This window comes from Marmota monax, unplaced genomic scaffold (genome assembly GCF_021218885.2).
Source record: "Marmota monax isolate L192 unplaced genomic scaffold, Marmota_monax_Labrador192_F-V1.1 WCK01_AAM20220418_F8-fsc00010, whole genome shotgun sequence".
Classification (NCBI taxonomy): Eukaryota; Metazoa; Chordata; class Mammalia; order Rodentia; family Sciuridae; genus Marmota; species Marmota monax.
In genome coordinates, this window is record NW_026692321.1 from 22,040,264 (window position 1) to 22,064,798 (window position 24,535).

Sequence of the window (24,535 nt, forward strand, 5' to 3'; positions counted from 1 at the left end):
CTTCATTCAGAACCAAGCACTGTGCTAGGCACAGGGGTGCAGTGTGGATGAGATAGCCCATTGCCACCTGTACAGAGCCCGCAAGAGTTGCAAACAATGAAGCAAGAAACGGCAATGGGGTGGGACAGATGTCATGACCCTGAAAGCAAATTGGAGACCAGGTACACTTATGGGAGTGGGATGTTAGGGTCATATTTAGGGTTAATCGGGGGAGACTTTCTAGGAAAGAAGACATTTAGGGAAAGACTGGAATTTTAAGTCATGAAACTGCAGCTGTGAATGACCAGTGAACAGAGAAGCTCCTGTTAGTTGGAACAGAGGGCAAAGGGGTGGGACAAGATGAGGCTTGAGAAGTAAGAAGGTAGCAGCAACAGGTGGGCGAGGGAGGGCAGCAGGTTTGATGGGGCCAGTGCTTAGTACTTATTTTCTCACTCCTTCCTGCCTCAGGAGAGGAGGGTTGAGCCTTTTTCATGCCTTCTGTGGTATCTAGAATGCGGCTTTGCATACAGTAAGTGCTCAATTCCTGCCTTGTGGAGTAGTTGACCAAGGATAGGAGTTCACAACAGGCTAGGAACCTATCTCTACACAGAGATCCTTAAAAAATTAAAGCATGCACTTTCAATCACATGATCTCTAGGTTTATGGCCCTGCAGTTGCTATTTTATAATTAAAATAAATACTCGTTAAAAACTAATAGGAATGTGTAAAATCAGCACTGGGAAATCTCAATTGGCAGGCAGCAAAACCTGGCTCCTTGAAGCCTGCCTGGTTCCATGGTCAAAACATGTCCTGGGTGGTGATCCAGAGGTGAAAGATCATTTGCTTCTGGGAGCAAGAAATGGACTCAAACTCAAAGCAGCAGGTTATTGAGCTCTCCAGGGCAAATGACATTGTGTGTCTGAAATCACTGCAACTGCCAGCTGAAATTATTTCACAAACACTCTCATTGCAATGAGAGTCCAGAAAGGCAGCCAGTCCCAGCAGATGTCATTAGGGGAAAGGTGTAGGACATCAGCTTTGAGCTATGATTGCACTTCAGCCAGGTCAGGGAGACCAAGGCAAAGCTTTCCAGAACCATCCTGTCCTGGCCTCCCATCTCTTCTTCCAGCCACTCTCTTCCCCGACTCCCCCTGTCTGGGCCCCACCTCTTAGCTGGCTGTACCTTCTCAGCACACTTTGTTACCTCCTTACACACATGCAGTCCTCCTGGGCTCACTCCTCTACCAAACAGCTTTGTCCATTCATTTCTCAGTAATTTAGAAATGCTAGCTGCCGAAAATTTTGTTTTTTGGATAAACAACATCCTCAGACATTTGCTTTTCTTACCCACCCACCCACAATCTCCTCTCCAGATCCTTCTCCTGCTCCTCCTTCCCTCCTTCCCTCCTTCCCTCCTTCCCTCCTTCCCTCTGTGGTTTTATTTAGGAGTTTATTGGGTTTTCTAGAAACACCATGGAAATAAATTCCTCAGAGGTAATGCAATAAATTATCTGAGTTATGCATGAGTGATGGGGCCTTTGGTTAGGAGTCATGAAGAATGCTGATCATGGAAAAGCAAAATTCAAGAGGCCAGATTTTACAGGGAGCAATTAGTATTAAACAAGAACATGTCACAGGCACTGGGGCATTGGAAACTGGATGCCCCAGCCTACTTTTGGTAAGTTGGGTTTACTAAATGGAACATAATAATATGAAACCAAAATACTGGAAGACCATTTCTTTGCTAAGGAGATCTGGCCAACAAACACAGTGGAAAAATATGAGGGATACCTTTCACTCTGGGAGGTTTTTTTCTTTTCTTTTCTTTTCTTTTTTCATTTTTAAATCTTCTCTGGGTGTAAAAGGACAGACCACGGAACCTTGGAAAGTCCTACTAGTCCAGAGACTCAGTGAGAAAAGTTCTCTGACTTTGCTGTGCTGAGCTGGTCACAGATGATAAAAATGTCACTTTTAAAGAAAGAAAGCTGGTCATTATTTGGTTAAATACTTGTAATTATGAACCTTCTGTCCCGTGCTAGGAAAGGAATTTTTTTAAATAAAAATGCACATTTTCATCTAAGTGATTGGTTGGTGCTGTGCCCTCACCAGGAGGCTAAAGAGAAAACTATTTGGGGTGACAAAATGGGAAAAATTAGTCACCAGTGATTCACAGAGACTATAAATATGTGGCTATATTGTTCTTTTATTTATGACCCAGCTGGGATGAGTTGTCTGGAAGGAAGCAGGAAGGTCTTCCAACAGTGACAAAAGGGAGCCAGAGGCCCCACTACAGGTTTTGCAGAGCAGGCATACCCCAAACCTCCCAGCATGGCACTGGACACACAGGAGCAGTCCCCGAGGCCTCTTCCAGAACTGCTGAGCCAGGAGAAAAGATGCAACGGGGTCATCCTCGTTTCTTCCATAGAGCTGCCTCCACAGGGCAGCCCTACGGCTTAATGCTCCATGTCCTGTGGGGTGACACAGGGACTAGCACATTGCTAGTTTTGCCGCGTCCCAAGCAGGAGAGAAAGTAAAAGCAACGATGAGGGTAACTTTTTCCAGGCATAGTTCTACCGCCTGTTCCTCAGAATTCCAAAAATATATACCCTATATCCTATTTACACACACAGACACCAAAATAAATAGGCACGTCAGCAGGCCTGCATGCATTCACCCACCAATGTGCCTTGAACCTCTGAGCTGTAGATGGGGGACAGACCAGACCAGCCTGCCCTGGTCCTTTCAGCCTTATGGGGAAGGTGGCACTTGCCCAGTGGCTAGAGTGGACAGAAATGGGTACCAAGATTGGAAGTTTCACTGGCCTGGGGGCACACAGTAGAAGGTAGAAGATAGCATGCTTCCTGAAGGTGGGTCTGAGACTAGGAGATCAACTCAAGAGCATTGTCCCAGTGACCATTACTGGTAGGATGCCAAGCTCATGCCCACAGAGGGAGGGGCCTACCTGAGTCAGACAGGTAGAGAGTCCAGGTGAGAGCCACACCAGCAGTAAGAACCCCCAAAGCTGGGGCTGAGAACATTTAAGCCTTATAGGCCCTCTTACTATACACTGGATCTGACCCCAGAGTATGGGGAGGAGCTTTGCCTTCAGCTAAGGATTGACTTGACTCATCTTCAAGGGTAGAGGACTGTGGACCAACATATAAGAGAGACCTGGACACCACCACCTGGTACCACTCTTTACCCCTGCTCCTGCCCCTATCCCAGGTGACTTCTGCATTCCTAAGCACCTAGTCTGCCAGTTTACTGAGAATGGGATCTTTCCTTTAAATCTCCACCTCCCTATCCACATCCTGTGTTCTTCCCACAGGACTGTCTTCAAGTCTCCCCTTCCTCCCCAGCCAGGACCCAGGACCCACAGCCAGGACCCAGCATCCAGTCTTTTTCCAGCCACACTCCCAAGTTCCTCCTGTCACACACCCTGCAGATTCCTGGCCTGCACAGCACCTGCCACCTTCCTTCCCTATGCCCAAGCCCCGTACCCTTCTGCTCCCACTCGGCCTCCCCTTGCTCCACCTGCTCTGCTCCCACCTTTGATTCCAACAGATAATCCCCTTTCCCCCTTACTGAGGAAGGAAACATCACCAAATGCTATAGTTTGGAATTAGAATGTCCCCCAGAGGTCCATGTGGTAAAGGCTTGATCCCACAGTTGGTGCCATTGGAGACAAGAGGTCTTCAGATCACTGGGGACATGCCCTTGAAGGGGATAGTGGAACTCCAGCCCTTTCTTCTTCCTCCTTCCTTTTGCTTCTTGGCCATGAAGGGAATGGCTTGGCTCCACCATGCATTTTCGCCCTGATGGGTTCTCCTCTACCAGAGGCCTAAAAGCAACGGGCTCACCAGATCACAGTCTGGAACCTCCAAACGGAGCCAAAATCAACTTTTCCTCTTTATAAGTTGATTATCTTGGGTATTTGTTTTAATGATAGGAAACAAACACACCAAATAGAAAATGCCTGAACTTTCCCCAACTATAAATTTACCCACATCTGCCCTTGCATTGCCTTCTTTCATAAGCAACTCTCTATTTATTAACCCTTTTCTCTCAATTGCAGCTTTCATTCTCCATCTCTTTGGGGTTCTGCTCTTCAGCACACAGGTCAAGTTCAAAACTCCAATGAAAGGACTGCTTAGAAAAATAGTTGCTCCCAGATATGAAACAAGGAAATACAAAAGGATCAAGAAACCTCATGATGCAGCTGGCATGCAAACACTACAAAGTGAGAGGAGCATGTCACCCAGGCATAAAAGCCAGCCCCAAGGAGCTCCCAAGAGCCAGACCTGGGACAAGTGGAGCAACAAAGTCAGCTGCACTGATGCTCACGGATTCATACTGATAGAAACAAATAATTGAATAAATAAGTAAATAGGGGGCTGGGGATTCGCTCAGTTGGTAGAGTGTTTGCCTTGCATGCACAAGGCCCTGGGTTCAACCCCCAGCACCGCCAAAGGAAAAAAAAAAAGTAAGTAAATGGGGAAAAGGGGAAACTTTCCCATACAGCAGAATTCCAATTAATAAACATAGGTAGAATGATAAAAACAGAAAATCACTAGGCAAACACCACAGTAATTGTGCACAAAAGAAAAAAAAAAAAAACAAGGAAAGCTGGTAGACACCCCTTTAACCAAGTGAGCATAGTTTACATCACAATGAATAAGACTATGGCACCGGGCGCAGTGCCACTTGCGTGTAATCCCAGTGGCTCAGGAGGCTCAGAGAGGAGAATCATGAGTTCAAAGCCAGCATCAGCAATTTAGCAAGGCCCTAAGCAACTCAGTGAGACCCTGTCTCTAAAGAAAGATACAAGATAGGGCTGGGGATAGGACTCAGTGGTGGAGTGTCCCTGAGTTCAATCCCTGGTACCCCCCACCCGCCTTACCCCCCAAAAATGAGACTATGGCATCATGTACCACCTGATATGATGAGCCAAGAAGGACTCAACTTCACTTCTGTGGTGTTGTTACAAAAAAACTGCTTCACTGAATCATGAGAAAACACAGGACAAACCCAATGGGAGATGTTCCATAGAATACCTGGCCAGCCCTCTTTAAAAGCACCAAAGTCATGCAAGACTGAGGAGGAGAATAAGGAGACCTGACAGCTGAGGGCAGCGTCAGACCCTATACTGGATACTGAAACAGAAGAATGTAGATGGTGTGTAAATTAGTTAATATTATTGTTTTGATGTCATTCTCCTGGTTTTGATCATTGCACAATGGTCACATGCAATGAGGAAATTACTTGCAATTAGACGAAACTAGGTAAAGGGCTTAAAGGAGCTATGTATGATTTTTGCAACTTTTCTCCAAATGTAAAATTATTCCAATATACATTTTTTTAAATAGACTGTCCCATTCTTTAAAAAGCAAACAAAAAGCTTCTTTCCTCCTGCATCTCTACAGATTTCCTTGTCTCTTTCCTTTTCTTCTCAGTCAAGTTTCTTCAAAGAATAGTTTTGCGTGTATTGGTCCTTTCTTCTTCCCATTCACGCCTCTTCCCAGTGCACTTGGGTCTCCACTCCAAGACTCCATGGAGTCTGTATTAGCAAAGACAATTGCTAGTGTTATTTTTCTCTCCTGATAAATGATCAGCCTCTCTTGCTATCATAATTTTCTGCTTCCCTTTTGTGTTCGTTGTGTTATACGAGGCATTCCCTGTTGTGCTGATACTAGTCCTCTCCTCTTCCCACTCTACACTGACTTCTGAGAAATTCTCAGCTACTGCCACAATTTTTAACCCTCCCTCAATGCTTAGAATTTCATGGTCTGTATTCCTGATTCCGATCACTCTCACATGCCGGAGCCATCAATTAATGGATTCAACAGGTTCTTCAAAACAATATGTTCAATGTTAAATTGACCAACTTTTCCTCCAGCTATGATCCCTGGCTTGGCTGATGTGCCACCAACCCCCAGTCTCCCAAGCCAGAAATCTGGACTACGTCCTGCCCTCCACTTTCCACATGCCCAGGGCTTGCTGATTTCTCCATCTGGAGGAGGTCTCCATTACCCTCCTTCTCTGCCACCACCCAAGACAAGGACTTCTTCCTCACTGAACAGAGCAGCAGAAATAGCCTCCTACACTGGTGTTCTGCATCTGGCTTCACCCACCAATGCTTCCTGTGCATTGTGGCCAAAGCTAAGTACTGCCTTTCCTAAAAACCTTCACTGACTCTCGGGATAAAGCGAAAACATCTTAGTATAACACACAAGATTCTCCATAATGTAGTTCCTGCCACACCTATTTTCTAGTCTCATCTCCCACCATTCTTTTCTTAATCCTGATTCTCTGGGGCTACTCACCATTCTAGGCAGTTCAACATATTGAGGATCCCAAAATAATACCCCCCAGGCCCTCTATCTTATCCCTCTGTTTCTTTCCTCTGATGCATTTGTCATAATCTATGATGATCCAATGAATTCTCTGTTTATTCATTGTCTGACTCCTCTACCAGAATATAAGCCTTATAAAAACAGAAAATTTTTAAACTGTGGTAAAATATGCATAACATAAAATTTACTATTTCAATTATTTTAATTGCATAGTTCAGTGGCATTAAGTGCATTCACGTTGCTATGCAGCCATGACCATTATCCATTTCCAGAACTTTTTTTAATCAACCCACACAAGAACTCTATACTTATTAATAAATCCCTATTATCCTTCATACCCTGCATTGGTAACCACTGTTCTATTTTCTGTCTCTATGAATTTTCCTATTTCTAAGCCTTTCATGCAGATAGAATCATACATTATATGTCCTTTCACATCTAGTTTATTTCCTTTAGCATAATGCTTTCAACTTTATATATATGTATCAGAATTTCATTCCTTTTAAAGCTTAAGTAACCTTCATCACATGTGTATGTCACATTGTGTAGTTATTCATTCATCCATTACTGAACACAAGGGTCATTTCACCATTTTCACTATGACTAGTGCTTCTGTCCCTTGGTGTACACTTATCTAAAATCAGGAATCTTGTCATCAGTAATTGCCCATGGTGTGGAACAATGCCAGTGCCTGTGTGTTCAACTAAATACTCATCTCATGCATCCTTGTCTGGATATGTACTATTTCCTCTGCCTAGAAATTTGTCCCTTTCTTGTTCATGGAGAAACTGTTTTTACCCCCACCCCATATTTTTTCATTGGTACATTATAGTGTGTATAATGGTGGGATTTGTTGTTACATATTCATACACATACACATACCACAATATAACAATAGGATTTGGCCAATATTATTCCCCAGTATTTCCTCTTTTCCTCCCCTCTTACTTCCTCCGGTCCCTTTCCTCTATTCTACTGATCTCCCTTTGATTTCCATGATAACCTCCCTACCCCTCGCCACACACACAAGCCTTTCTTTTTCCTCTTCCTCTCTGGCTTCCACATATGTGGGAAAACATGCAACTCTTGACCTTCTGAGTTTGCTTATTTTGCTTAGCATAAGTTCTATCCCTTTTTCTGCAAATGACATAGTTTCATTTTTCTTTTTGACTGAATAAAATTCCATTTTGTGTGTGTGTGTATGTATGTATGTATACGTATGTGTGTGTGTGTGTGTGTGTGTGTGTGTGTGTGTGTGTGTATATATATATATATATATATAATTTTCTTTATCCATTTATCTGTTGATGGATACTGAGGCTGGTTCCATAGTTTAGTTATTGTGAATGGTGCTGCTGTAAACATGTGTATGTATATATGGCTATGGTATAATGACTTTAATTCTTTAGGATAAATATCAAGGAGTGGTATAGCTGGATAATATGGTGGTTCCATGTTTAGTCTTTTGAGGAATCTTGGAGAAACTTGGTTTTGTCCTTCTAAGCACACATTTTGCCTTTTCTGACAACCCCCAACACACACACACACACGCACGCACCCCAATATTATCATTGTGTTCTGTGTATACTTTAGGAAACCATTTTGATTGCAGCTATGCCTTATACTGTAATTTAATGATATACCTGACTCTCCTGCAAGACCATGAAGCTCTTGAGAAGGAATCTGTCCTAGGCATCTCTGTGGCCTCCAAGTCTAAGATAATGACTGAGACAGAGTAGATACTTAGTGTTTGGTGAATGAGTGAATAAATGCATTAATCTCTTACATCCTTCATAGTCTTTATTACATATCCAACCACAGAGAGAATATTCTGGCTATCTTTTCCTCAGTTATTTTAATCACTTTAGAATTTGTTTACATAAAAACAAGACAGACAAAGTTTATATGCCTAGACTAGAAGGATATCCAGAGAAACAGAGTGACTATATATCTGGTGTGCCTGGGACAGTCCCCAACTGTACCTGTTGTCTCACCATAATCTCTTCTTACTGATGCATAATAATTGTCCATATTTTGGGGCATAGTATGATAATTTGATATATGTACACAATGTATAATGATCAAATCAGGGTAATTAGCATTTCCATCTCCTTAAACATTTATCACTTCTCTGTGCTAGGAAACTTTGAACTCTTCTTTTCTAGATCTTCAAGACATATATAATAAAGCTGGGTATGGTGGTGCATACCTGTAATTCCAGTGACTCAGGAGGCTGGGAGCAGGAGGATCACTAGTTTGAGGTCAGCTTCAGCAGCTTAGCAAGGCCCTAAGCAACTTAGCAAGACAAAAATAAATAGGACTGTGGATGTGGCTTAGTGATTAAGTGCCCCTGGGTTCTGATCCCCAGTACCAAAAAAGAAAGATGTAATAAATTATTATGAACCATGATCACCTTACTATATAGCTATTGAACTTTAGACCTTATGTTTCCTATGGAACAATATTTTGGTGACTGTCACCCAACCTCCCTCTCCCCTATCCCCTTCCTGTAGTGACCACTATTCTACTCAATTTCTATGAAGTCAACCTTTTTTTTTTTTGCTTGCACATATAAGCCATAACATCAACATAACTTTTAATAACGTCTTCTTTCACTTTTAAAAAGTCTCCTAGCTGGGCTCAGTGGTGCATACCTATAACCCCAGTGGCTTGGAAGGCTGAGGCAGAAAGATTGTGAATTAAGCGACTCAGTGAGACCCTGTCTCTAAATAAAATACAAAATAGGGATGAGAATGTGGCTCAGTGGTCGAGTGCCCCTGAATTTAATTCCCAGTACCCCACCCCCTCAAAAAAAGAAAGTCCTAGACTGGTATAAAAAGTTGCATGACCAATCTACAAAGAGAGTAAAACTAACTTACTGACCCACACCTAGGAAGTGATACCCTCACTCTGGGGAAGCAGGCCCTGCACCTGCAGCCTTCTCCCTTCATGTGGCCTCCAGATCCCCAGCCTCCAGTAGCTGCCTCTATTCACTGGAAGAGTTTTCTGACAGGCACGGATAGCTGCTCTGCCCACGTACACCAGGCTGATAGGGGCAGGGAACAATGCTTCCTGGGAGCAGCCTGATCAATGACAAAGAAGTCTGGGAATACACAGCCCAGAAAGTGCATCCCTAGGACAGGACAGCTTTGCGGTGTGTATTTTTCCCGAATTCCCAGAATTTCCTCTTAATATGACCCTCTGGTCTCCCATGGCAGCAACTACTTGGTGGCTGGGCACACTACGGTAATTTATGCTGAGATAACAAGTGTTCATTCTCTATCAGCTGTTCCCTTTTCCTGTCTCCATTCCTCATTCTGCTTGCCAAATAAACTCCTTGCCCTTGAATCTTTGCCTCAGGGATTGCTCCTGGGAGAACCCTAATTAAGACACTAAGCAGCCTGTTTCTTCCCCAGGCCTCGGGAACCTTCCTGTTACCCCTTCCTGTGTATGTGCTGCACCCTCAGCCAAGCCTGTCCCCTCGAGTATCTGCCCTTCATCTGCCTACGGGCTTCTCCTGCCAGGATGCAGTTCTTCTTCCCGGCTCAGTGGACACAGAACTGAGTTGGTAGGAGACTGCAGTGAACCGTGAACCTGGGTCCAGGGGGCTGAGTTTTGCTGTTGGCCATACCTGGCTCGGGGCCATCCACCCTCACCCAATGTCTTTGCAAGATCTCTGATCAGATGCCAGTGAAAAGTCAAAACACCAATAGCAGTTCAATAGCACCTGATGATCCACTCCTGGACCCAATACAAGTGTCCTCGTCATCCATTCTACAATGTGCAGAAACCACAGGTGGCTAGGGCTGGACGAAGAAAGGAAACTGCCACTTCCAGGTGGCTAACGCCTATGTAGCAGGCTCTGTGCCTTATAATAATTGCGGGGAGTCAATAGGATTTTCATCAACTCTTTAGAACCAAAGATTTCATCCACGATAAAAGAAAGGAATAGGCATCATAGAAATTCGGGAAAAATTAGGAAAAAGGATAAGATTATTCATAATTCCACCCTCCTGAAATCACCATGGATATAATAGTTGTTGCTTTCTTCCTGGCCCTTGATCTAACGGAAACCCCACCACCTTCCTTTTCCACTCACCCTGAAACTAGAAACACTTCTCCCTGCCACTTCACACTTTTGCAGACATTAGGAGAGCAACACTGTCTCTTCCTTGAACATTTCATGGTAGAGAGAGAACATGGGCTCCACTCCTGTGGGACAACCTTGGGGAGGGTTTCCCAGCCTTACTCCTCAGTACTAGCAAGAAAAGCCCAGGCAAAGTGTCACCTGGTCTCTTTCTGCTCCATTTTTCTGAGTGTCAAAAAAATCCAAGCCAGGCATGGTGGCTCACACTCATAATCCCAGCAGCTTGGGAGGCTGAGGCAGAGAGATTGCAAGTTCAAAGGCAGCCTCAGCAACTTAGCAAAGTCCTAAGCAATTCAATGAGACCCTTTCTCTAAATAAAATATTAAAAAGGGCTGAGGATATGCCTCAGTGGTTAAGTGCCCCTGGGTTCCACCAAGTCTCTTGGAACTATCTGCCTCTTTAAGCCATGAATAACTTTGATTAAAATGAAATAATAACTTCAAAGAGGGAGACAAGGCATGAAGTATCGACCAAACAGTAATTTTTGTGTTATAAACTTTGTGAACATCATTTTAATGGCCATATATGATCCCATCATGTGGATATATCACAATTTATTTTTCTACTTCCCTGTTATTGGATATGTCATTTGCTTCGAAATTGCATTATTCAGACAATATTGTGATGTGTGACCTTGTGCATCAAGATTTTTCAGTAGTTGAGATTTTCCTCATGAGAAAATGAGAGTGCACATATGAGCGTGTTTATTTTACTCTAACCAGCTTTGATTAAATTCCGGTTTTAAAAACCTTAAGTAATGCCTGAAAATTTATATTTCTTTATAGCAGTTGAGAAAATGAAGCTCAGGGACCTTCAACTTTGATCTGTTTGTGCAGGCTCAGTAAATAGTAGAACTGCTTTTTAAGTCTGGTCTGTGATTTTCCAAGTCCTCATCTGCACCACATCTGGCCACTCAGTAGAAAGGCCAGGTAGAAAGAACTAGTTATCAGGAGAGCTGGATCTTAATCCAACCTTTTCCACCAGCGAGCCAGTATTCTTTGACTCTCAATTTCCTTGCCTGAAAAACATGAGTCCCCCAACTTCCCCTATCAGCTACCTCTGCAGAGCTTTAAGAACCAAAGGAAATAATGAATACCAAGATCAAAAATTCTAAAAAGTAACATTTGGTTACAGACTTCAAAAAGGCAGGGGACCCACATTGTATATATCTCACTTATTTATCATTTATATATGGCAGTTACCTCTGAGTTAAATGCTTTATATGAATTATCTCATCTAATTCTCCTAACAATGCACAAAGGCCTGACTTCCATCACCAAAGCTGCAAAAAAAGAAGACAGACAGAAAGAAATAATAATTCTCCTAACTGCCCAATGGGTTAGATATTGTTTCTATTTTGGAAATTAAAAAAAAAAACTGAGACGAATCTCATAATCAGTAAATGGTGGAGATGAATTTGAACCCAGGGGCTCTGATGCCAGACCTGGAGCTCTTATTCTTTTAAAAATGCAGATATTATTATTAATCACACTCCTCCTCATTATCCTCATGAAGCCAACAGATCAGGAAAACTGCCACTGAAAAGATATTTTGTTACTCACAGTTCCCAAGAGGGAAGGACACTGGCCATGGAGGGCCACACAGGTAGCCCAGGGCTGGGCAGGAGTCAGGAGGAGTGAGGGAAAGCATGGGCCAGAGTTTCACTGGGTTTTCTGCCTGAACAAATAGGGGAGGCAGGGTAAGCACGCCAGGCGGTTTGGGATTGGTTAGTTTAGATTGTTTCACTAAGTTCCTGAGGTATAGAGACTGCCCTTAGTGCCTCTGGGGTTTAACCCTGAGATGAGTTTTGGTTGGAGGATAATAGCTCAAATTAGGAGCTCCATCCAGGAGGTAAAAGGCAGGTATGAATTCTGGGTTGCTTGGTTTGCATATGTAGCAGATGTTCACAGAAGGGTTGTTTGCTATCTCTAGGAATTGGCTAGCTGGAGGAAGGAAGTCTCTCCGGGATCAGCAAGGTTCCACATGTGGGAACATTGAGAATACAGAAGAGAAGAAAATATTGTTAATATACACTAAACCAGCCTGCTTTGTACCAGGTGGTTATCATCATCCAGATCCATCACAGCAATAACAATGATTCTCATTCTTGTTCCAATGTCAGGTCCATGAGGACAGAGATCATGGAACACCCAACAATGCCTGGCACACACTATCTCGCAGGATGGGTTTGTTGAATGAATGAATGAATGAATGAATGAATGTTCCCCTGCCTGCTAGGCCTAGAGTTTCATTCACTGTAAAAAACATATAAGCATAGGTGCTCAATATATTTTCTTTATCAGGTGAGCCAGAGGTCAAGAGGGAAATACCAGAGAAAACAGGCTCCCAACTACCATAACAACCGGGGTCTAGAACTCTATGCTAATGAAGAGCTCTTCGTAAAGATCCCAGGTAGTTTCCAACTTTGCCTGGTGGAGATCTCATGAATGTCACAAGGACACCTGAGTTTGTCTCTCTGACTTGTGTTTTAAGCAGCTTTTTTTGTTGCTATGACCAAAAGACCTAATAAGAAAAATTTTGGAGGAGGAAAAGCGTATTTGACATTCACTGTTTCAGAGATCTCAGTCCGTTGCCCTGTGCCTGAGATGAGGCAGAATGTCACGGCAGAAGGGCGTGGCAGAGAAAAGCAGCTCAGAACACCACCACCAGAAAGGAGAGAGAGAGAGAGAGAGAGAGAGAGAGAGAGAGAGAGAGAGAGAGAGAGAGAGAGATCTGCTCAATAAGAAAAAAATATAAGCCCCAAAGGCACATGGCAAGTGACCCACCTCCTGTATCCACACCCTACCTGCCTGAAGTTACCACCCAGTTAATCCATTCAAATGGGTTAACACACTAGATTAAGGATTTCATAACCCAATCATTTCACCTCTGAACACCCTGTATTGTTTTTTACATGAGCTTTTGGGTAATACCTCATGTCTAAAACATAACAAGTTATCACCTGACCACTCCTCTGTCATCTGACCACTTCTCTGACTTTAGCCCTCTCTCTCCAGGGAAATGTCTTTCTTATTCAGCCATCTGAAGAACACATTCAGGAGGTGTGGGCTTTTATTTAACTTCACATACCTGTCTTTATCACCCATGCTATCCTAAGCATGTTTAGTTGTCTACATTTAATCATACACTAAGAACATGCATTGTGCACAATGATTTGTGGTGGTCTCACTCACAGTTTACAACTGACCTCAAAGAAGACCAATACCACAGAATCCTGCTTAACACATTTTAACCATTTGTCATAATTTGGATTTCAGGAGTTGGGGTAGGAGCTAAATATAGCTTTTGAGCAGGTTTTTGGAGCTCTAAGGGAATTCTATTTTGTTGCATCGTGCAAGCAACTTTGACAGATTAGAAGAATGCTCCAGTGCTACGGGGTGCTATGGTTTGGATCTGGAAGGTCCTCCTAAAGCTTGTGTTGAAGGCTTGGTCCCCAGTGTAACAATGTCTAAGGGTGAGGTTTTTAGGAAATAATTGAACCATGAAAGCTCTGACCTCATCAGTGGATTAATCCATTTTATGAATTAATAATTTGATTGGACTATTTACTGGGAGAGGGTCAAAACTATAGGCATGTGGGGCAAGATTGTAGGAAGTATGTCACTGGGGTATGCCCTTGGGGACTGTATCTGGTCCCTGGCCCCTTCCTCTGAATCTTCCTCAGCTTCCTGGCTGCCATGATCTGAGCAGATTTCCTCCTCCATGCCCTTCTGCCGCTGCGTTCTGCCTTCTCTCTGTCCCAGAGCCATGGAGCTCGCCAACCACTAACTGAAACCTCTGAGACCATGAGCCAAAATAAATCTTTCCTCCTCCAAGTTGTTTGTGCCAAGTATTTTGGTCACAGCGACAGAAAACTGACTAACACAGGGGGCATCAAAACCAGGACTCTCTGTCCTTAAGGGGTTTACAAAGAATAAAGAGCAATGGAAACAGAAAGGCAGGTGCACAGGACTTCATACTGTCAACATGAAGTGACAAATATATTTAAAGAAGATTGTTGACAAGGAACACATGAGAACAACAACATAATATGGTTCACATTAGATCTGAACCACCCCTCCAGAAGATGCTAAAGCCCCCTATGCATCCTGGCCTCCCATGCCATCTCTGCATGGTGCCAATGGTGTGTGACTCTCTCTGATGCCTATCCAGCCCCTGGAAAGGCACTAAACAACTCTATAAGCTGCCTCTGCAGAGAAAACAAGAACCAAAGACTGTGGAAAATTAGAGGGCCAGAAAGTAGGGAAGAAGGATGAGGCTTCAACCCAGAGGGGAAACAGGAAGCCTCAGCCTTTACTCAAACACTGTCATGTCCACTTCCATTCCCAACCCAATTCCAAAAACATCTCTCCACATTTCTTCAGGGATGGCTGTTGCCATGGCTACCGGGTGACAGCTGTTTTTTGAATCTGGTATGTGAAGAGCTCTTCCAATTCGGGATCCAACCTGGAACAGGTGGCTATTTTTAGCCACATGCTTTAGCAAAGTCAGTCCTTTGTGTTTAAACATGACTTTTCGCTCCATTCCCCATCTGATCGCACCCATGGTTTAAGGTATTTGTGGAAATTTTTATTTACCTTTACCACAATGTCAAATTCATAATAAAGACCCCAAGATACAGGCTATAAATGCCATATTCCTGACTTGGGACACTCATGGGAAGCCAATATAAGTCCTGGGAAGTCTGTGTCAGTTTCCTTTTCCAGGTGAAGGGTTGCTGTCTCCAGGGCCCCTCTTTCGGTGTTGACACCCCTCTTGATGCTTAGACCTACTGGCAACAACTTGCTTGGGCTCTTGCATTGGTCTTGACTTTCATTTTTGGCAAATTCTTCATGTCATGTGCCTGAATTTGTGCTCTCTTCTGCAGACAATACTTGGGTTCTGTACTTTATCCCATGAATGTGTATAAAGACAGTGTGGTAAAGGTTTTAGACTTTACTCACCTCTAAATTAGACATTAAAGTCTTTATATGATGTAGCCCCAAGTTACCTCCTTATACCTACTTATTTTTTTAAATTTCTCAACTCCTAAGCTTGAAATCTGCTGGGTGTTCTCCAAACATACAGTGCTCTTCTACTGAAAATTCTACACATTTTTCTATGCTTATCTCAAACTCCACATGCCCAATAATTTATTCATGCCATCTCTCCCTACTGTATATTCAAAAGCATTCAAGGATTCCCTCCTTCCTCTTGGTCCTCGAGTTTTCATGAGTAAATGTCTTAAAACCTGAAGCAATGATAACAGCTCCTGGTGCTGTTATTTGAGCATTGCCTAACTTCTTTACAACCCCTGAAATCTTCATGAAACCAAAGAAGGCCTTTTTTTTCTCCATGATATATTTATGGTGCCAGATTCAGGCCTTGCACTTAGTAAAGACTCAGAAAGTATCTGTGAAGTTGAATTACTACATAAAAATTTTCATACCAGGTTTCTAGTACAACCTCCATCACTGACATAGAACTTTAAGTTTTCTGTAATAACTCAAAACTTTATTACTGGAAGTAGACTAGTTTTGCTTTATAAATGGCTCCTTCTGAGACGAAAACACGTGTTTCCTCAAAAATGAGAAAAAGAGAGAAGAGTGAGGAATTGTTTTAGGACTACTAGAGCTATCCAAGCTAGATAGTAGGGCTATAGGAAGCCCTAGAGCATTCAAGCAGGCTATCCTCTTGGGAAAAATGGGATCAAAATGGAGCACAAAGAGGAGCAGGAAGAGGAGGAAAGATAGATAAAAGAGCATCATGTGGTCATAGACCATCCATAGTCCAGTGGGATCAGAAGACCACAGAGCAGTAGCCACTGATAGGAATCACAATGGGAGGGTCTTGGAAAGGCACAGCTCAGATCTACTTTCTCATGTGCTAAGCAGGGCTCTGTTGGCCACAGGAGTCTCCACATCCATAAGAAAGAAAATCACATAGAGAAGGATCCCAAGCAAAGCAGAAGCATTGGTCACAGATGGAACTTAGAGTCTAAATGTCACAGGGGATTCTGATTCAGATACTCATGGCTGTTTTCTGAGAAACACTTAAGTTAGATGAATTAAGGGAAATAACGGCTAGGAAGCATATTAGTTCCTGGAAACAGAAAAGTGGCAATATAAATGAAGCATGAATAAAGCCTGAGGATCAGTGAAAGGGGGGGGGGAGAGAAGAGAGAAGAGAGGAGAGAAGAGAGGAAGGAGGGAGGACTTGAAGGCAAAAAGATGATAGCAAAACTACTGCAGAGTAAGATTTAAAGCAGATACATATGACAAGCGGAACCAATATACAGAAAGCAAAAGAGAACAAATTAAACATAGGTTGATTTTCATTTTGCAAAACTGAGAATTAATAAAGAAATTATTTCTCAAGGAAATGGATTTACTCCTTGATTCAAGAAATACAACCATACAGGGAAATCTGTTTATGGAACACAAACAGAACTCAGGATTAATGGACTCTACTCTCCTGAAACGTGTGAAATGATAACCAAGAGGAAAGATCAAGGCAACACGAGGCAGAATATTTGGTGAGATTCTAAAGAGTAAGTGATGCAGGTGAAGAGTAAGTCAGATGGGCAAGGGCCGGAGTGGTCAGCATGGGCTTAGTGCAGGCGATCTCAGGACCATGGATAGCGCTGAGTCTGCTGGGTGCCTGGATCAAAACTGGCCTTTTAACATAGTGCCACCTCAATTAGACTCACCACCTGGGTCCCATTTGATTGTCAAAAGGATCTGGTTCTCCCACTTAAGGTAAAAGTTTTTAGATTTGGGAAACAGCTGTTTGATAACTGCTCAGGGATGATATGAAAGAGTGCAAAGGAAAACTACTGATCTTGGAATTAGGAAGCCTGGGCTTTGCTCCCAGCATGTCTACTTGCTAGCTGTGTGGTCTTGGTGAAGGCAAACTTGGTAAAGCTCAGTTTTCTCCTCTGTAAAATGAGGTTAATAAGGTTTTTCTCCACTTCCTGCAAAAGACCTGCTGGGAAAATCAAATAAGATTATGCATGTGAAAAGCACTTTTAAATTGTAACACCCTAGTTAAACTTGTGTCATTTTTGGAATAAGCTCCCTACAAAGCAAATAAGAGCCCCATAGGAACTCAGTTCGGTCGGGAGACAAGGCTGGTAGGCCAAACGTATGTCAGAGCCCAGAGTCTCCACAAGTAGAAGTAAGGATCTGGGAAGAAGCATGGGTGGACAGATGAGCAAAAGTGAAAGGAAAGTAAGAGACATCAAAAGACAGATTTACAAAGAGTTAACAATTTTCCCAAAGGCAGCAAAAAGGAAAAGGTTGATTACATTATGCAGATTTATGGATAAAACCTGAAACAAGGTAAAATATCAAATGGGTTTAATTTGATTTCAGCAATATCAAACCAATTTGTTAAAAAAAATCGTACCAAATTGGATCTCTTTTTTATTATTTTTTAAATGCTTGGTTTTAATTTTATTACAAAAAAGTAATACGAGATCTTCATAGAAAAAAATCAGAAGAAATAAACAAGCCAAAAAGATAATATTAAAAAGTATGCTCAATCCACTAACCCAAAGAGAATTTTCCAAATACTTTTCTGCTGAGAGCCATAGCCAAGTAGGAATGACACATGGCATTTTTGGTTGAAAGGTGACCCTGCTCAGGGATTAGGGTGACTCCAGGTTTAGGGTGGATCCTGCTGGATTAGGGTGGCTCCTGGTTTAGGGTGGATCCTGCTGGGAATAGGGCATATCCTGCTGCCTCTGGCGCCTGCTCTTTGAGTTCCCGTTGAGTTCTCGCCGGGTTCTGAGAGAATTGGTACGCAGAGCCCCATGGAGGGAGTGAATTTTCCCAGAACGTGCGTGTAGAGTGCCGGTGAGAGTTCGGGAATAAAGAGTCGCTGTTGGAATCTACAAGGCTTTTGTGGTGGCTCGGTTATTTTGTGCCCAGCCAGACTGCGGCACTTTTCTGACTTTTCAATGCATATAAAAGAAACTGGTTACTCTCACTTTTATAAGAAGCAAATATGGGATCTTCATCATACTGTTTTGAAATATCTTTTTCAAATAGCCAATAGGTGAGGGTTATCTAGCTACATAGGTAACAATAAATGAATTTGGGAACACAATTTTAATTGTTGCATATATGTTACTTGTTGCATACATCTTAATTAATACATCTTAATTATTTAACTATTTCCTTGTTGTTGGGTTGTTAGACTAAGTCCAACACTCCCTTGTTGTATACTTGGCGGTGGGGAGTTAGTATAGTGATTAAACCTGCACTTTCTGGTAATCTAGGTTTAGCTCTCAGATTCCCTACATAGTGAGCATAGATCTTTGGGAATATTACTTAATCTTGTGAAGTCTCAGCTTCCTAATCCAAAGAACGGGTTTAATAATAGTACCTACACAAAGATCTACAATAGAATGAAGTGAAATAAGCTAGGCATGGTGGTGCGTGCCTGTAACCCCAACTACTTGGGAAACTGAAGCAGAAGGATTGCAAGTTCAAAGCCAGCCTGGGCAACAGAGTGAGACCCTGTTTCAAAATAAAATTTTAAAAAGGTCTGGGGACATAGCTCTCAGTGAGAGTGCTCAAGGGCTTGGGTTCAATCCCCAATACTGAAACAAAAACAAAGAATTAAGTGAAATAATATATTTAAAACACTATATGCAATGATATATAATAGGTATAGTCATAATGATAATAATATTATCAAGTAATAGTATCATTATTACTCCAATAATAGTAATATTACCATGATAATATCACTATTATTGATATTACTGTATCAATAATATAATACATTGTTATAATTGTTATGATGTAAATAATATAATACATTTAATGTTTATATTCATATGTAACTATTTATCTGAGATGAATTTTCAGAAATAGAATTCCTACATCAAATTAAGGACATAACTTTCAGCAGTGCCATATTTTAAACATAGAGAAGACTTTAGTTATCATGAAGAAATTTTTAAAACATTAATGTATGGATGCAAATCTTTAGTATCATTACTACCAAAATAAGAGAAAGCAAATCTTAGAGCCACAGCCGAAGGGGCCCCAGCAAACTTCCAGCTGCCAGCAAACTTCCAGCTGCCAGCTGATGATTGGCTCACAGCGGGCCCCAGCAACTTCTAGCTGCCAACTGATTGGCTCCTCTGTGGTGATGCTCATTGGGCTGTTTCCCTGCCCTTTCAGACCGCGGAGCTGCTCATTGGGGGACTTTTTTTGGCTCCGCTCATGCGACCCAGCCAATCGGCCTCAAGAGCAGGAGGAGTGGGGGAGGTTGAGAGGCTTGTGGGAAGCCAGTGGTGGCAGTTGGGCTCTGAGGGTTTTTCCTGAGGAGCTGTGTGGTGTGGTGTGGTGTGTGTGTTCTAAAAATAAAGTTCGTTTCTTTTGACAAGTGGCTCCTGAATTGTGCCCAACCAGACTGCAGCAGGGGCCAGCAATTCTACTTCTAGAAAAATATCTTACAGAAATAATTTTATGAACATATATGTACAAACACATTCATTGTAGGATTACCTATAATAACAAAATGTTAAAAACAACTTAATTATATTATTGACTGGAGAATGATTAGCTGTATTATGGTACATTCATACTATTGAATATTATACAACCATTAAAAATGAGAAGGTAAAGCCAAACATATAAACTTGGCAATGAGTTCTTGATAGACCATTATAGGGTATAGAGTAAGAGAGAAATTATTATATGTTTGTACTTTATGTGACAATTTTTGTTTTGTATTATTTATTTTTTGCAGTGCTGGGGATCAAATCCAGAGCTTCAAGCATGCTGAGCAAGTGCTCTACTACTGAGTCATACCCGACCCTAGTTATGTGGCACTTTTTAAGGAGACAAGAGTCAAGGTTCATTAGTTACACATACTACCAATGAAACCAACCTAGATAATGTACATAAAAAGGTCTTTAAAACTGTAAAATACTACATGGATTTATTTTTTGTCTCAATAATCTGCCACAAATTTACTAAAAGAAAAATGAGGGAGAAATAGGCTAATAAAAAAAGGCAGGATAGCTGGGTGCAGTGGCTCACGCCTGTAATTCCAGCAGCTGGGGAGGCTGAGACAGGAGATTTTCAAGTTCAAAGCCAGCCTCAGTAAAAGCGAGGCTGCTAAGCAACTCAGTGAGACTCTGTCTCTAAATAAAATACAAAATAGGGCTGGGGATGTGGCTCAGTTCAATCCCCAGTATCAAAAAAAAAAAAAAAAGCATAATTATGAATTACGGAAGGCATTTCTTTTCTGATCATAGAGTTCAGGTGTTAAAACAGTGAAGATACTTTGTTTTTAGATACAGTATATGTATTTGTTATAGTTTATATACAAAATGTCTCCAAAAAGGCTCCTGTGTTGAAAGCCTTGTCCCTAGTGCACCAATGAGGTGGGGCTTCTAGGAAGTGACTGGATCATAAGGACTCTGACCTCATCAATGGGTGGACTATTGGAAGATGGTGGAGACTATGGGAGGAAGTAGGTCATTGGGAGCATTTTCTGGAAGGTGATGTCTTGTCCACAGACCCTTTTTTGCTTTCTCATGGCTTCCCTTCCTCTAAAAGGTGAGCAATTTTGCTCTTCCACTACCATGTACTGCCTCACCACGGGCCCAGAAACAATGGCACCAGCTGACAGTGGACTGAAACCTCTGAAATTGTGAGCCAAAATAAATCTTTCCTCCCCTAAGTTGTTTTTCTCAGTTATTTTGTCACAGTGATGAAAATAGGACTAACACATTATCATTATGTAGAAGTGGGAAAATTGAGGTACACAGAGCTAAGTGATTGACCCAAATTCTTACAGTTCATAGGAGTAGAGTGATAACCAAGATTTTTCCTTTCCTAATCAAAATGGAAGATTTCTCAAAATCTTAGAAATTTGGCAAGATCAAATAGAGAATATGTAAATTCACATTCAAACAGGAAGGAATTAAAACTATTAAAGGGATCATTAGGGGAGAGGAGTCTCCTTTTTCAAGACACCACAAAGAAGTAAAACATATTTAAAAAAAATACGCTAAAAATGCTCAAAAGGAGGCAGCAAGCCAAGCACTTTAAATAACAAAATAGCTCTCCCCTTTCACAGGAAGGATCAATGCAGAGGGTTTTCATTTTTCTTTTTCTTGCTAAAAGTGAAGAAAATGAAGCAGAAATCAAAGAACAAATGAACATCTTCACAGACAGTCATGGAGATGAGTGAAGACAAAAGAGTTTAATCAAGAAAAAAAGACAATATCCATAGACACTCTTGGAGGACAAAGAGAAAGAGGAATGGTACAAGCGAAAGAAATCCAGCGTGCAGTATTCCACCAGAGTCCCTCGACAGACAACCTGCAATGGTCACCACTGACATCACTGCTCAAGACAATGGTGCCATCAGCCTGATGGGAGGAAATGTGCTTTTGGGTCCCCTAACCTCATTATTGGGAATCACCACTTACCTACAAAGGTAGCCAGGTATGATGTTATGTTTTAGATGTGGTGTCCCCCAAAAGCTTACAGAAGACAATGCCAGAAGTTTGCAGGAGAAATGATTAGGTTATAGCCTTAGCATAACTAGTGAATTAATCCTTGGTGGGGTTAACTGAAGTGGTAGGGTCTGGCCAGAGGAGATGGAAATTGGGGCATGGCTTTGGCATATCTATTTGTATTTGGTGAGTAGATTCTCTCTCTGCTTTCTGATCTCATGATGTGAGCTGCTTCCCTCTTCCATCCTCTCCCGCCATGATGTTCAGCCTCACCTTGAGCCCTGAGGAGTGGAGTCGGCCTTCTATGGACTATGATCTCTGAAGCAGTGAGCCTTCCAATAAACCTTTTCTCCTCTATAATTGTGCTGGTCAGATCCTTTAGTCACAGTAGCAAAAAAGCTGACTAAAACATATGGAGAAATGGTAAATGGTCAACTGGTGCAGTTGAAGTAGGGTTAATTTTAAAGAATATAAAAATATTGGGAAGGAGATGGCCTGGATATGGTTTGGCGCTCAAGGGTTCATGTAGGGTTCCCAGTATGATGGTGTAAAGGAGCGGTGGGCTCTTTAAGAGGTGGCACATGGTAGGAGCTAATTGGCCCTTAGGGGCACTGCACTTTGAAGACATTAAAGCAGTTCTGTGGGTCTCTGAGTTCTTATAAGAGTGAGTCGTTTTAAAAGAGTGAGACTGATCCCTGAATCACCCTCTGGCTTCTTGCCTCACCCTGTGAGCTCTCCTTCTCACACACATTCTCACCATGATGCCACCCGCCATGAGGTGACACAGCCCCAGGGTCCTTGCCAAAGCGGATTGCATGCTATTTGAACTTTCAGCCTCCAAAACTTTCAGCAAAGTAAACATCTTTTCTTTAAAAGTACTCCGCTTCAGTGTTTCATTATAGCAATGGGAAATGAACTAATACAGAAGGACGCCGTGAGGACAGGCAGGGGAACTTGTAGAAACTTTGAGGTGGACACAGACCTTCTGTGGCCTTCCTGTCCTTCCTGAGTCATGAGCCATTTGCCCCATCTTGAGGTTCTAATGGTTTGCGTTTATAGTGAAAAAGCAAAGTAAGTAATACTGGAAGCCAAAAACTAATTCTATTGTTGCAAAAGGGCCAGGAAGAAAGAGTTTCCCTGATGGCACAGGGGAAACCAATGGGCCCAACCCTCGGTAAGACTTTATTGGCTGCCCCAGTAAAAACTCAATGAACTGCCTTAGCCTTAGGGGATTGAAAAAGGAAATCTCCAAAGGGAAATACACCCTTACTGATCAGATGCTGGTTTTGTAGAGATAATAACATTTTAAAATACTCTTAATCCAGTTTTGCCAGATGAAAACACTCTGGGATTGGTTGCACAACAATGTGAATAGAATTAACACTACCAAACTACACACTTAAAAGTGGTTACAATGGTAACTTGTATGGTATTTGTATTTTACTACTATTTTTTAAAATGTCCTTAGGAAATTTTCAAATGCAGTAGGACAACACAGTCATGTCCTGAGCAACGTCTTATCTTTAAGATCAAAGTTGGTGTATCTCTAGTTTAGAAGGGGCTTTAACACACATCCCATCTGATACTGACAATCACATTGATTGATGAGTGCTGAAGATTCTTTCATCCCCATTTTATGCATGCACTAAAGGAGACAAAAATGAGTTGTCAAATTTGAGGAGGCAAAAGCTAGAGTGAAGCATAGGCCTGTGACTCCACATGTGTGTGCCCCTCATGGCTCTGTGCTTCTCGCTGGTGAGAAATGAGATGAAAGTACAATGGAGAGACAAACCGAGGTGACTCAGCGCTAAATGATCCCGCTTATACAACTGGTCGGCCCTTCTGAACCTGTGGAGGTTAATACCAACCGGGCCTTCATAGGTAGTGGCCACAGGATTGAGACGGGGCTTGGGAGAGCCGGTCAGGACCCACCCGTTGCATCGGTCACCCGGCAAAGGGAACCAACTGTTGCCATTCGCTTGGCATACCACCATGGCAGAGAACGGACGTCACCAGAATGCGGCGGAGGAGATAACTTCATTGAAACCAGCGGCGGCAGGTGTGTAACCCCCTAGCCTTCCCTCTCCACACAGCGGGGAAACCTCAAGGGCCCCTCCCAGCTCTCCCGTGAGTGCGATAGTCAGACCGAGGGTGGGTGCGGGACCCCCGGCTACTGCTCCTACCAGCGCTGAAAACTAAGGTCTCTTGCACCAGCTCCCAGGGGCATGGCTACCGGAGAGCAGGCAAAATATGGTGAGGGTTCTCAGCCCCAAGCTCCACAACCTTAGGGTCTGAGGGAATGGCAAGCAGGGAGAGTGTACCCAGTCGTTCAAGAAAATAGGGCTCCCAGGAGCAGACCTGGCGTGTAGCCAGTATTGTGGTGAGCGTCACCGATGAGCGGGGCCTGGCTGGAGGAAAAGTGGGGAAGTGTCTAGACACAAGAAAGGGCCCTAGGTACTCAGGATTGGAGACCCACCCAGTCGGGGAGGAGGAGCTGCTGCACAGTGATTGGTTCCCGCGTATTCAGAGGAGAAGCTTGGCCCGGTGGGCACAGCTCCACCTACTGGAAGA

At 42.7% G+C, this 24,535-nt stretch overlaps 2 long non-coding RNA genes across 2 annotated transcripts in view; both read right to left on the reverse strand.

Moving 5' to 3' along the window:
* Positions 1-24,535, reverse strand: part of LOC124090754 (uncharacterized) — a 101,189-nt gene that overhangs the window by 43,012 nt on the left and 33,642 nt on the right. The gene's annotated exons all lie outside the window — the stretch shown is intronic.
* Positions 5,153-12,141, reverse strand: LOC124090755 (uncharacterized). The gene is made up of 3 exons (XR_006851210.2): positions 12,042-12,141; positions 8,542-8,627; positions 5,153-5,536 (listed from the first exon to the last, which is right to left on the reverse strand). It is a non-coding gene; the product is annotated as an uncharacterized LOC124090755 (long non-coding RNA).